This window comes from Budorcas taxicolor, chromosome 3, assembly GCF_023091745.1.
Source record: "Budorcas taxicolor isolate Tak-1 chromosome 3, Takin1.1, whole genome shotgun sequence".
Classification (NCBI taxonomy): Eukaryota; Metazoa; Chordata; class Mammalia; order Artiodactyla; family Bovidae; genus Budorcas; species Budorcas taxicolor.
This window is the reverse complement of record NC_068912.1, coordinates 13,153,881-13,168,106: the sequence shown is the minus strand read 5'-3', so window position 1 is coordinate 13,168,106 and position 14,226 is coordinate 13,153,881. Positions and strand designations below refer to the sequence as shown.

The 14,226-nt window shown below is 39.9% G+C and overlaps 1 non-coding gene across 1 annotated transcript; it reads left to right on the top strand.

The window, feature by feature from the left end:
• Positions 1-1,001: 1,001 nt before the first annotated feature.
• On the top strand, positions 1,002-1,073 carry TRNAC-ACA (transfer RNA cysteine (anticodon ACA)). The gene has a single exon. It is a non-coding gene; the product is annotated as a tRNA-Cys (tRNA).
• Positions 1,074-14,226: the final 13,153 nt, after the last annotated feature.

Here is a 14,226-nt window from a genome sequence, read left to right as displayed (position 1 = left end):
GAAACAGCTCTGAAAAGAGGGATCACAATGGTTTTCAGAACAGCGTGACTTACAGTTCCTGCTGGAAAGGACCTAGTGAAAAGCAATCCCAGCAAAGAGGACATTCATAACAAGACATATATCATCTACCATGTCTCCCTTGTTTGGTCACACCACAAGGACTTCAATTCGTATTTGATGTATGGTTAGGTTTCCACTAGGAGGCTCTCACCTGCTCTGCTACCACTGTCTCCTGTCCACCCCAGCTTCCACAGGAGTGATGATTTTACCAAAGACAGTAATCTTTGTTATTATTATTATTATTATTATTTTGGTTGTGCCAGGTCTGAGTTGTGGCATGCAACGAGATCTTCAACCTTTGTTACAACATGTGAACTCTTAGTTGAGGTTTGTGGCATCTAGTTCCCTGGTCAGGAATCGAATTGGACCCCCTGAACTGGGAACTCAGACTCTTAACCACTGGACCGCCAGGGAAGTCCCCTTACTATTTTTTACTATTTCTTTCTTTATAATTTTCTCCCAGTAACAGTACAGTAATATTTGCCACTGTCACTCACAACTGCCAATTTTGGACAGGAAAGTTTAAGACTTCATTTGTGAAAAATAACTCCTCCCACAAGATAATTCTTGTGAGTTATTCACAAAATACCTCTTTTCTTTTGTTTGTGGAAATCAAAACTCTTTTCCAGTTTTGTCATAAGTTGCAGTCTTTGTTTTCCAGGCCTTTCTTTCTGGAGTACCAGAATCACACTGTTTCATTCAAAGACAGAAGAAGGAGCCAAGAAGGTGAGACAGTCTGAAAGAGAGGGGAGAGGTGGGAACTGGACTTCTCATTTCTCCAGAGAATCTAATGCCTAACCTGCTCCCTTACTCTTAGGCATTGAGATGGTACTGGGGATAATCTCTTCACCTTTAGACAAAATGGTAGTTGCAACCCATTAGGCAGACAGATGTACATCTTATTTTTCCAGAGGGAATATCTTAGTCAATTTGGGCTGACTTCCCTGGTGGCTCAGATGGTAAAGCATCTGCCTACAATGCAGGAGACCCGGGTTCAATCCCTGGGTTGGGAAGATCTCCTGGAGAAGGAAATGGCAACCCGCTCCAGTATTCTTGCCTGGAAAATTGCATAGACAGAGGATACTGGTAGGCTACAGTCCATGGGGTCACAAAGAGTCAGACATGCCTGAGCGAGTTCACTTAGAACTTAACAAAATATCATAAACCATAATACTGGAGTGGTTTGTTATTCCCTTCTCCAGGGAATCTTCCCAACCCATGGTTCGAACCCAGGTCTCCTGCATTGCAGGCAGATTGTTTACTGTCTGAGCCACCAAGTTGCCATATTAAATAGCCTTAACTTCAGATCAGGGAAGCCCCCATCATAAACCGAGGGGGGGGGGTGGGGGGGCCTATCAATAACACAAATATTTCTCACAGTTCTAGAGCCTGAAAGCCCTATCTTGGTGCCAGCATGGTCTAGTTCTGCCGAGGCCCCTTTTCCAAGTTGCAGACTGCTAACTTGTTTTCTCATACAGCAGGAAGAAAACTAACCAGTTTTGACCTCTTCTTATAAGGGCGCTAATCCCATTCATGAAGACTCTACCCTTACCTCCAAATACTATCACTTTGGGAAGATGGTTTTAACACATGAATGGGTAACTGACTAAAACAGTCAGTCCGTTGCAGGGAATAACTTTTTATATGGATAAAAAGTATTCTGCTAAAGCTCCTACTTCTTAGCTTTCTCCATTGGTGACATCACACAGGGGACCATTGTCCTTAGTGGGCATTTGCTTTCCCATAGCTCATGCTTTCTTCCCATCTTTTAAGGCTCTATGCCATATTATAAATTCATATTCTGTTCCTTCTTCTTAACTAGCTAGGTGAAACCACAAAGTGGCCTGGATAACTGCAGAATAAGCTGGTTACTAGAATAAGATCCAGTAATTTCAATTCTCAGAACTTTCTTCTTAAATGCTTCCAAAATTTTTTTGTCCATTCATTGAATCTATAATGAGGAAGATATGAGTTTAAATCCAAGGTTTAGTTCTTACGTGACTGATAATTGTGAAAAAAAAATTTCATTACCAAATACAAACATCCTCCGCAAGGGCTGCTCTTTTTAGATTGGTCATGGATTATCTAATTTCCACCCTATGTTTTCACTTATTTATGGTACCAAACTATGTTTTGTGTTTGTCACATCTGCATTATATTTTAAGATTATAGTTGAGGATTTTGATCCCAAGGTGAGGAACTAAGCTATATCTCAAATGAAAATATTCTCCCTACCACTGTCCAATTACACCATGATTACGAGAATTTGGATGTATGGTGTAAGGAAGGAAAGGTCAGTCATAAAAGAGATGTCATACTTCCTGAAGTATCACTGTAAATCCAGAGCCAAATGCCACAAGAAACTTATGGAATCTAGAATTTTAATTTTTGAAAAAACGTGAGGTTTGTTACTGACTAATACAGGTGGAAAACTAGACTTACCTGTTGAATATTGAGAGACAATCTGTTGTTCAATAAAATTACAAGAGCAGAAAAGGTGCATTGCAGTAACAATAGGTTAATTCAATAATTTTGCTTTCCTTTATAGATGGAGACTCAATCCCATGGGGACTTGGCCCTGAGACTTACAATGAAGCCAGTCTTTAAACCGTTACTAGAGTCTTCACCTAGAAGCTGGAAAAAATTCCCAGGGATAATGCTTTCCAAGATAGGAAGGAAATATTCTAAGTCATGGTTTGAAATGCTATTGAAAGGGCTCATAACGAGCAACTTCACAGGCTTGGGGTATAGTTGACTAACTGAAACTTTGAGTCGGTCACTAAGAATTATTCAAAGGATAGAGTGAATGCAAGAGATGAGTCTTGCTCTTGAGGAAGCTGAAAGCTAAAACTCCTGTAAGTGTCCCTATGCATTCCTGTTCCATTAATGTCTCACAGTTAAAGGTGAGACAGGGATCTGTTTATCACAGTACAATTCCTTAGAGCCCACAAAGACCCTCCCACTTGGTGGTTATCATTGGATAAGCAAGGGAACAATTCGCCAGCTCCTCAGATTTAGTCTTGGCTCATGTGGATTTTCTGTGTATAGAATAAAACATTGTCTTCATTTACCTCTTTTGTTTAGCACGTTCTAAATCAAGCAGTAAGATGAAATTATCTTTATTCATGCAATGTTAGAAAAGAATCACACATATGAAGAAATTCAGAATTGCATAATGGCCTAGAGTCAAAACTAGCAGACAGTGCCTTGTGAGCTGATCAGCTGTGTGTTCTGGTAAATCAGGTGTAATTGAGACAAAGTTGTGCCTGTTCATTTACAGATGGTCCATAGGGGCTTTTCTGCTATAATGACAGAGTTTACAAAGTTACAACAGAGACCTGAAAAGCCTAATCTATTTACTCTCTGGCCTTTTACAGAGAAAGTTTGCTGACTCCTGATAGAGAGTCAAAGAAGCAATGATAGACACATGGTCATTCTGAAGAATTATCAGCAATAGGAGATAGAGGGCAAGCACATTTGTTGCAGTAAAGGGGACCCCTTCCAGGGCCCGACACTGAGCTCTTGTCTAACACTTGGAAAAGAATTGTCCAAGGAGACACGTGCTGACAAAGCAAGAGATTTTATTGGGAAGGGCACCCGGGTGGAGAGCAGTAGGGTAAGGGAACCCAGGAGAACTGCTCTGCCACGTGGCTCGCAGTCTCGGGTTTTACGGTGATGGGATTAGTTTCCGGGTAGTCTTTGGCCAATCATTCTAATTCAGTCTTTCCTGGTGGCACACACATCACTCAGCCAAGATGTATGCTAGCGAGAGGGATTCTGGGAAATGGACGGACACGTGGTGTCTCCTTTCAACCTTTCCCAAACTCTTCCGGTTGGTGGTGGCTTATTCGTTCCATATTCCTTATTAGGATCTCTTGTCATAAAACAACTCATGCAAATGGTTACTATGGTGCCTGGCCAGGGTGGGCGGTTTCAATCAGTGTGCTTCCCCTAACACATTCACACCTTTGAAAGTTTACAGCTTGAAGGTTCATATGTAAGGGACTTACCGAATTTAGTGCCTACTGAATGTAGAAAAAAGGAATCTTGCTTCTCAGCAGCAGCCCTCTTCTCCCCCATTGCCCACAATTAAGCAAAGGAACATTAGCTACAGGTCCCAATACATCTTTTAAGCCAAAATCTTGTTAATAACTATCTAAATACTTTTCAAGGAGAGGTATTAAGCATTATGAAATTTTGAAATTATGAAAATTTTATTTATGAGAACATATTACTCTCTGAGATCTAAGATAAAACAGATTCATTCATTCACTCCATTCATGGTCAATAAATGGTAAAGGGGCCTGCCCTGAGCACTTAGAATCAGGATGTATTGCAACAGGATTTTCCCAGGGCCACTGTTTTGCATCTGCCTTTGAAATCTAAACTGGAAGCAGCGACCCAAGCATTTCTATTGGTCCCTGGGCTCTGAGAAATCCTTAGATCTTTCAGGAGCTGGAGATCTCATCCTGCTTCCACATCAGTTCTAAATTCATGTTAGCTCACCAAAGATTATCAGCAATGACCATAACAGTGTGAAGGCCTGGTTCAGCTAGTTGAGATGTTCTCACAACCACCTGCTGAATTCCATGATCAGGAAATGAAACTACTTTTCAAAGTAAGTTTTGCACAATTAGCAAAAAAGGAAGTAGAGAGCTCTTCAATGTCTCACCACTATCTTCTTTTCTGTAGATGCCAAGAAAATTAAAGATGATCCTCTCAATGGCAGAGATATTCCACATCTTAAGGCTGATGATAGCTTACACTTATATATGGTTATTAATAGGCTGAATACATTCAAAGAGCTTTATGTTCACAAAGTTATTCTTAATACTCAGTAAACTTGTAAAATCCAAGCTCTACCTTTCATGCAATTGAAGTAACTGAGGCAAACCAGAAAAAAGGCCATCAAGATCAACATGGTCAATTTCTAGTAGTAACAACTTGGAGTCAAACCCAGGCAGTTCAGTTCCATAGCCTGCCTTTTAAATACTTTGATGTCTTACTATGAAGTATTGTCTCTAATCCTCCCTTAAGATAGAAGGGCTATTGTTAAAATGGCTCAGGTTTCTTAGGTGAGATTTTCCTAAGTCTTAGGTGCGATTTTTCTAAGTTTCTAGAATGAGATTTTCACTAAGATTCAAAGCACTTGCTCTATATCATTGCAAACATTGTCTCCTTCCCTATTTCTAAACCATACTGCCTTTTGTACCACAGACTGGTCTTAATATGGCTATACCCTATAAAGCATGCATCATATTAAAGCCTACTGTCATTCTCATCCTGATAATATGTAGTCCTCATAAATGTTATATAGAACAGACTGCTAGGGTGTCCAGGCAGATGCAAGTCGTGTTTTTGGACCTTATGCAACATGAAACTTTAAATCACAAAATCATAGATGTTTGTAACCTGGAGACTGACTGATAGTTAGATAATAATCATAGACTAAATGTTATCTGTTCAGGTGAACACTTAATATCATTCGCTATAAATGTAGTTTTATTTTGGGAAATGCTGATGTATATAGGTGATGTTATGAACCATTATAATCATGTAAAAAGAAAATGCTAAAAACATCCAACAAAGGCAGTTTGAAAATAAATTATACACAGACTACCAAGCTGCCATTAAAATGACTCTTCAGAAGAATATTTTATAGGAATAAAAGATGTTTGTGATATATTGCTAAGGGGAAAGTGAAAAGAAAGTGAAAGTTGCTCAGTCGTATCCAACTCTTTGCAACCCCATGGACCACAGAGTCCATGGAATTCTCTAGGCCAGAATACTGGGGTGGGTAAACTTTCCCTTCTCCAGGGGATCTTCCCAACCCAGGGATCAAACCCAGATCTCCCAAATTGCAGGCGGATTCTTTACCAGCTGAGCCACTAAGGAAGCCCAAGAATTCTGGAGTGGGAAGCCTATCCCTCCTCCAGCGGATCTTCCTAACCCAGGAATCAAATCTGAGTCTCCTGCATTGCAGGTGGATTCTTTACCAAGTGAGCTATCAGAGAAGCCATCCAATGCTACTTTAACTATCTGCATAAACGGTTTAAGTGTTTCGAACAGGGTAAGTTTTCTTTCCGAGACCAGAACCGATCATCAAGTCCTTACCTGCTAGAAGTATTCCTAGTTGGCCTATAATTCCTCCTCTTCTTGGTCAGCAAGAAAGTCATAGAATTTTGATGGGTGGAAGCAAATTAGAGAAGAGAGTAGAGAGAGGACAAAGTAAAAGATGGTGGAGGAGTTAGTGGTAGGTATAAGTTTTCATCAACATTTGAGGAGGTTTTTCAAAATATTCACAACCTTTCATTAATTCCAATATGTCCTGTACAGAAATGTAGCCTGTTTGGTTGGAAATTAATATTTCCTAAGGTACTACCACAAATGGTGTGGGATAAAATTCACAGTTTGTATAAAGGTGAGTATTGTAGGTGGAAAGGAGAAATACTGAGTTGTTAGAGACAATCATTGTCATAGTGAGGTGGATGGACCACAATAGTGGCAACAAGTCCTCTGAGATGATTGACATGCTCCATCTGGGTGCTGATTTTTTAAAATAAGTATTTATTTATGTGGCTACATCAGATCTTAGTTGCAGCATGCAGAATATTTTAGTTGTGGCTTGTGAACTCTTAGTTGCAGCATGTGGGATTTAATTCCCCAACTAAGGACCAAACCTAGGCCCCCTGCATAGGGAGTGTGGAGACTTAGTCACTGGGCCATCAAGGAAGTTCCTAGATGCTGTTTTGTGTCTGACAGATGGCAGGCATTTGCCTGTGGAAAGACACAGACTGAAAGCACACCGAAAATTGGAAGCAAACTAGGGACTACAGCCAGATTAGGGAGCTACTAGTACAGTGGAAGAAAGGGTAACTTAATGTTTAAGACTGTAACAGCAAAAGTGAAATTGTGTTGGGGGGAGAGGGGGGAGGTTAACCAAAGTGAGCTGCTGCTGCTGCTGCTGCTGCTGCTGCTAAGTCGCTTCAGTCATGTCCGACTCTGTGTGACCCCACAGACAGCAGCCCACCAGGCTCCCCCATCCCTGGGATTCTACAAGCAAGAGTACTGGAGTGGGTTGCCATTGCCTTCTCCGAACCAAAGTAAGAGATTTTTAAAAATCCCTTGTGCAGAGATAATTAGCCACAAGCAAGATGGAGTCACGGGTAGCAGAGGAAAGCAGATTTACGCACAGATGGAAAAGTTTCTTGGTGCAACCACGTAGATGCTTGACTTGGAGATTCCACAGGTGGTAATGTACAGAAAGATATTTTCTCAGATGCAGAGCAAAAGTAATCTCTGCAAATTCTCTTCAATATCTTGAATAGGACACAAAGTACAGTGCCAAACCAGGATGGAGTATGTCAGAATTGAAACCAAGAGTGCTGTCATGAAATACAACTAAGAAGGGAAAAACATAGCATCTCCTATTTGAGGAAGTTGACTACTAGGATAGTTAGGATAGAAAAGGTAAACTTCTCTAGGCTGGTAAACTTCAGAGATCTCTGGATGTATCTGGTTGAATGTGGGGTTCCAAGGTCACTCTGACAGATTAAATGTCGTTATATATAAAATATATATATGCAGTACACATGGGTATAGAAGTAGTCATTGGCAAGGTCATCATCATTGTGTGGTAGTAGTTGTGGTAGTAATTTTAATAGTTACTATAATTATTTCAAGCTGGCTTTAGAAAAGGCAGAGGAACCAGAGATCAAATTGCCAACATCCACTGGATCATAGACAAAGCAAGAGAGTTCCAGAAAAACATCTATTTCTGCTTTATTGACTATGCCAAAGCCTTTGACTGTGTGGATCACAAGAAACTGTGGAAAATTCTGAAAGAGATGGGAATACCAGCCCACCTGACCTGCCTCTTGAGAAATCTGTATGCAGGCCAGAAAGCAACAGTTAGAACTGGACATGGAAAAACAGACTGTTTCCAAATAGGAAAAGGAGTGCATCAAGGCTGTATATTGTCACCCTGCTTATTTAACTTATATGCAGAGTGCATCATGAGACACGCTGGACTGGAAGAAACACAAGCTGGAATCAAGATTGCTGGGAGAAATATCAATAACCTCAGATATGCAGATGACACCACACTTATGGCAGAAAGTGAAGAGGAACTAAAAAGCCTCTTGACGAAAGTGAAAGAGGAGAGTGAAAAAGTTGGCTTAAAGCTCAACATTCAGAAAACGAAGATCATGGCATCCAGTCCCATCACTTCATGGGAAATAGATGGGGAAACAGTGGAAACAGTGTCAGACTTTATTTTTGGGGGCTCCAAAATCACTGCAGATGGTGACTGCAGCCATGAAATTAAAAGACGCTTACTCCTTGGAAGAAAAGTTATGACCAACCTAGATAGCATATTCAAAAGCAGAGACATTACTTTGCCAACTAAGGTCCATCTAGTCAAGGCTATGGTTTTTCCTGTGGTCATGTATGGATGTGAGAGTTGGACTGTGAAGAAGGCTGAGCCCTGAAGAATTGATGGTTTTGAACTGTGGTATTGGAGAAGACTCTTGAGAGTCCCTTGGACTGCAAGGAGATCCAACCAGTCCATTCTGAAGGAGATCAGCCCTGGGATTTCTTTGGAGGGAATGATGCTGAAGCTGAAACTCCAGTACTTTGGCCACCGCATGTGAAGAGTTGACTCATTGGAAAAGATTTTGATGCTGGGAGGGATTGGGGGCAGGAGAAGGAGGGGACGACAGAGGATGAGATGGCTGGATGGCATCACTGACTCGATGGATGTGAATCTGAGTGAACTCCGGGGGTTGGTGATGGACAGGGAGGCCTGGCATGCTGCAATTCATGGGGTCACAAAGAGTTGGACACGACTGAGCGACTGAACTGAACTAACTGATAATTATTTTGAACAACATGATATGTCTCTCTTGATAGGTATGGAAATGGTAAGGAAATGACAACCCACTCCAGTATTCTTACCTGGAGAATCCCATGGACCGACGAGCCTGGCAGGCTATAGTCCATAAGATCGCAAAGAGTTGGACATGACTGAAGCTACTTCACATGCATGCACAGAGGTAATGTTTGTTGGAGAATTTCTGGAAAAGAATTGGCTAGTGGAAATAGGGATGTTGTCTATACAGACAGATGTTATTTAGGCAGAAACAGACCCCTCTGCCCAGCAGATTCTCTACAATTCAATTAATTAATTTCAAGAAATCTACTGGGGTCCTATATAGGCTAATTAGCATGACACAGATTTCAGACTAAGAATGCCTCGAAGTTGTTCTCCCTTACCTCCTTGGCAGATGTAAAGATGCAGATACTCCAGGGATTTTCCCACTGATGGTCCGGTGGGTAAGACTCAGCACTCCCAATGTAGAGGGCCTGGATTCAAATCCCTGGTCAGGGAACTAGACCCTACATGCTGCAACTAAAGATCCTGTGTACCACAACTAAGACTTAGCACAACCAAATACTTAAAAGAAAAAAAAAATATATAGGATGCTCCAGAGATCCAGCTTCTAAAAGAGTTATCCCCATATTTGCTCAATTAGCGAAGGGCAGAAGTAAGTTTTGGCTTCAGATAATGATTGTTTTAAGAGACTGAAGTTTTACAGAGCTCAAATTTTTCATCTTCACAAAGAGTACCAGTTTCCTCAGTATTGGTAAAAGTTGCTATAAACCCCTTCTACAGAAGGCATTGCCATTTTTGTGGTGGGGAGTAGAGGTAAGCCTAATTTTGGAGTCTGAGGGGAGACAGAGGCACAGGATGACTTACTGAGGCTTTTGACAGATATCTGAGTAGCATCTACAACAGGGAGCTGCCCTTCCTCCATGTGTAAAAACACTACCTGGTAAGTGGCCTAGACTCCCTGAGGATGGCAGGTGCAGAGGGGCCCCCAAGAATCAGACAATTCAATCTGAAGTTTTCTGCTTTCTATTTTAATTGTGTGTTCATGGATTTTCCAGGAGAGGAATGATTATGACTTTCCATGTGGGAAGGACAATTACTGAGAACTGTGGACCATGGGTCATTGACTATCCCATCCCTTAATAGCATCACCTACAGCAGCTTTCTTTGGGTATCTTCTTGGCAGCTAAACATCAGTTTGTGACAGAAAAATAAATAAGCACTAAGATCCAAATTATATCCTGGCTTTCAGTCTCGATTTCCCTTTAGAGGTTTTTGCTCACTCTTCTAACATGCTCTCCTAGCAACTGTTTCCCAGTTCACATAGGTATAATCCCCAGTCAGAAAAAGCATTCGTACATTCACTCAGGGATGGAAAAATTTTACCTAATTTTTAAAATGCATAGCCAAACAGGTAAGAAGGGAAATTCCTGTATTATAGATTTTAAAAAGGAAGTGAAAACAGAGTGTTAAACATGTAAATTACATTACTGTTCCCCTGGGGAGGAGTGGGGGAGAAAATATCACACTAAATAATTTTTATGGGCTTAAAGTCCATATTGAATCAGGAGACAAAACCTTGTTCTTTACATCTGTGTCTCCATTCCTACCCTGCATATAAGTTCATCAATACCATTTTTCTAGATTATATATATGTGTTAATATAAGATATTTGTTTTTCTCTTTCTGACTTTCTTCACTATCTATCACATGCTCTCAGTTCATTCACCTCACAGTTCTGCATTTGTACCTTTTGGACAAATGAACTCACAGACTGTAGCAAAAAGAACTAGAAAGTAAAAATTCATGCAGAAAGAAACTGGACCAGAGTGATATTATCATCATAGCAGAATAAGAATTTTCTTCTGTCTTTCCTTTAAGACCACCAACTTAGACAATCACCAAAGAACAAGAGAGCCTTGTGGAAATCCAGGAGTCCAACAGAGAGTTTTCAACACACTATTGGAGCAAAAACTCAGATGTTGGATAGACTGAAGGGGAATATTTAAATGTGTGGTATGACAGTGGTGGGGAGAAACTCAGAAAGTGTCAGAAAGGACTCTCAGAGGGGACCAAAGGGACATAAATGTTACTAACTGCATCACAGACTCCATCAGGATGTCTGTCCATGAGCCACAGGGGGTGGCATTTGTAAGTTCTTACACATCTGTAATTATATAAATTTAAATTCAATTCTTCAATCAAGTGGCTGAATGGATAATAAAACAAGGCTTAACTATACGCTGCTCAGAAGAGAGACACCTCAACTATAAAGATACACACAGAACAAAATAAAGGGGTGAAAAAACAAATTCTGAGTAAATGAAACCAAAAGAAAGAAGCAGACAAAATAGACTTTAAGTCAAAAGCTATAACTTTTGGACACAGTGGGGGACGGAAAGGGTGGGATGAACTGAGAGACAAAGAAGGTCATTGTATAATCTGCTGCTGCTGCTGCTACTGCTAAGTCGCTTCAGCCGTGTCCAACTCTGTGCAACCCTATAGATGGCAGCCCACCAGGCTCCCACATCCCTGGGATTCTCCAGGCAAGAACACTGGAGTGGGTTGCCATTTCCTTCTCCAATGCATGAAAGTGAAAAGTGAAAGTGAAGTCGCTCAGTCTTGTCCGACTCTTTTTGACCCCATGGACTGTAGCCTACCAGGCTCCCCTGTCCATGGGATTTTCCAGGCGAGAGTACTAGACTGGGGTGCCATTGCCTTCTGCATCAAGTTACCAAGAAGATATAACAATTATAAATATTTATGTACCCAGCATAAATACATAAACCAAATATAGACAGAACTAAAGGAGAAATAAGCACCAATGCAATAATATTTGGGGACTTAACTACCTAGGGTCTATAATGAAGAGACCATGCAGAGAATCAATAAAGAAAGAGCAAACTGGAACAAGATTTAGACTTAATAGACCTGACAGACATGTAGAGAACATTCCATCCAACAGCAAAAGAATACCCACCATTTTCAAGTACACATGGAACATTTTCTAAGCTAGATAATATGTTAGGCCACAATACAAGTTCTCAACAAATTTTAAGAGAAATAAATTATATCAAGTTTTTTCTTGCCTGATGTAATGATAGGAAACTAGAAATCAATCACAGGGGGAAAGCTGAAATTTTATAAATACATGAAAATTAAACAACACACTTATGAACAACCAATGGAGCAAAGAAGAAAACAAAAGGGAAGTCAAAAAAAATCTTTAGGCAAAATAAAATAAAAACATAACACATCATTACGTGGGAATGCAACAAAAAACAGTTTAATGAGGAAAGGTTATGGCTATAAATGCCTAAATTAAAAAAAAAAAAAAGAAAGACCTTATTGAACATCCTAACATTATACCTCAAAGAACTAGAAAAACAAGAACAAATTAAGTTCAAAGTTAGTGGAAGTAAGGAAATAATAAAGATCATGCAAAAATAAATAAAATAGAGAATAGGAAAACAGTAGAAGATGATAAGAAACCAGGTTCTTTGAATAGGTAAACAAAATTGACAAATCTATTAAACAAGAAAAAGAGGATTCAAGTAAATAAAATTGTAAGTGAAAAAAAGAGACATTACCACAGAAATACAAGGGATCGTAGGAAACTACTATAAACAAATTATATTACAACAAATTGGACAACATAAGAAAATAATTAATAGATTCCTAGAAACATGCATTTGAATGACTACTTTCAAATCGTGGTGCTAGAGAAGACTCTTGAGAGCTCGTTGGACTGCAAGGAGATCAAACCAATCAATCTTAAAGGAAATCAACCCTGAATATTCATTGGAAGGACTGATACTGAAGCTGAAGCTTCAATATTTTGGCCACCTGATGTGAAGAGCGGATTCATTGGAAAAGACTCTGATGCTGGGAAAGATTGAAGGCAGAAGGAGAAGGCGGTGGCAGAGGATGAGATGGTTAGATAGCATTTCTGACTCAATGGACATGAACAAATTCTGCTAGATAGTGGAGGACAGGGAAGCCTGGTGTGGTGCAGCAACATATTAATTTAATAGATTGTCAGGAAGCACTTAACAGGAGGCTTCCTGTGTGCTGTTTTGGATCTGTCATGGATCCTCTGTCCCTTATTAATTCCTGAATATTCATGAATTAAGTGGAGTAGCAAACTACTCCCAGGGGTTTAGGAATGAATGCATTTCCTTCATTAGTTTTTCCAAACGGTGATAAGTAACTATTTACAACCCTCTTTCTTTTTATGAACTATATGGTAAAAGTGATTATTTACAACCCTCTCTCTCTTTGATATGTATTGCCTTATGATGATTTGTAAATCTGGACTTTTGATTTTTATCTCTGCTGGAAATAGCTACCTTGTAAGACAGTATAAATACCCACACAATGTTGAATAAAATACCTTTGCTCCATCAGAGCTTGGGTCCCCGTGTCTCTCTCTCTCCCTCTCCCTCCCTCCCTCCCTCCCTCCTTCTTCCTCCCTCCCTCCCTCTCTCTTTCTCTCTCTCTCCCTCTCTCTTTCTCTCTCTCTCTCTCTCTCTCACTAATTCTCTGGAGCACAGAGGCTCACTGAGCTCACTTTCTTGCCCGGGCTTCTAAGACCCTCTGGTGAAGGTGCACTGTGCCTTCACCCCCTTCAGAGGGCGCCTGGTGCCTACATGGAGCAGTGCAAGCCTTGTGTCAAAGGATTTATTGGCTTTCTGCATAAACCAAAGAATATCAGCCTCTTTCTCTCTCTCTTTTACTGTCTTATCATTGACTCTGAACCACCAGGTTCCGGTCCATTAAAGGATGTCAACAATAGATGAAAAATTAAAACTATAAAATTATCTCAATAGACACAGAAAAGGCATTTGACAAAATGCTTCATAACAACTTTCAAAATTATACATAGAAGGAATGTACTTCCATATAATAAAGGCCATAAATGACAAATTCACAGCTAATATCATACTTAAACGTGAAAGGTTGAAACTTTTCCTCTAACACCAGGAACAAGCAAGAGTGCCCACTCCTATCACTCCTATTCTGCTTAATATTAGAAGTCCTAGCCAAAGCAATTAGAAAACAAAAAATAAATACAAGGCATCCAAATCAGAAAATAAGTAAATTTTTGTTTGCAGATAACTTGATTTATATATAGAAAACCCTGAAACTCCACCAAAAAAATTGCTAGAAATAATAAAATACAGTTAAGTTTCAAAATAAAAATAAAGACAAAATTCAGTTGCATTTCTATGTATTAATTACAAATTATGTGAAAAGAATAGCATTAAAAACAGTGA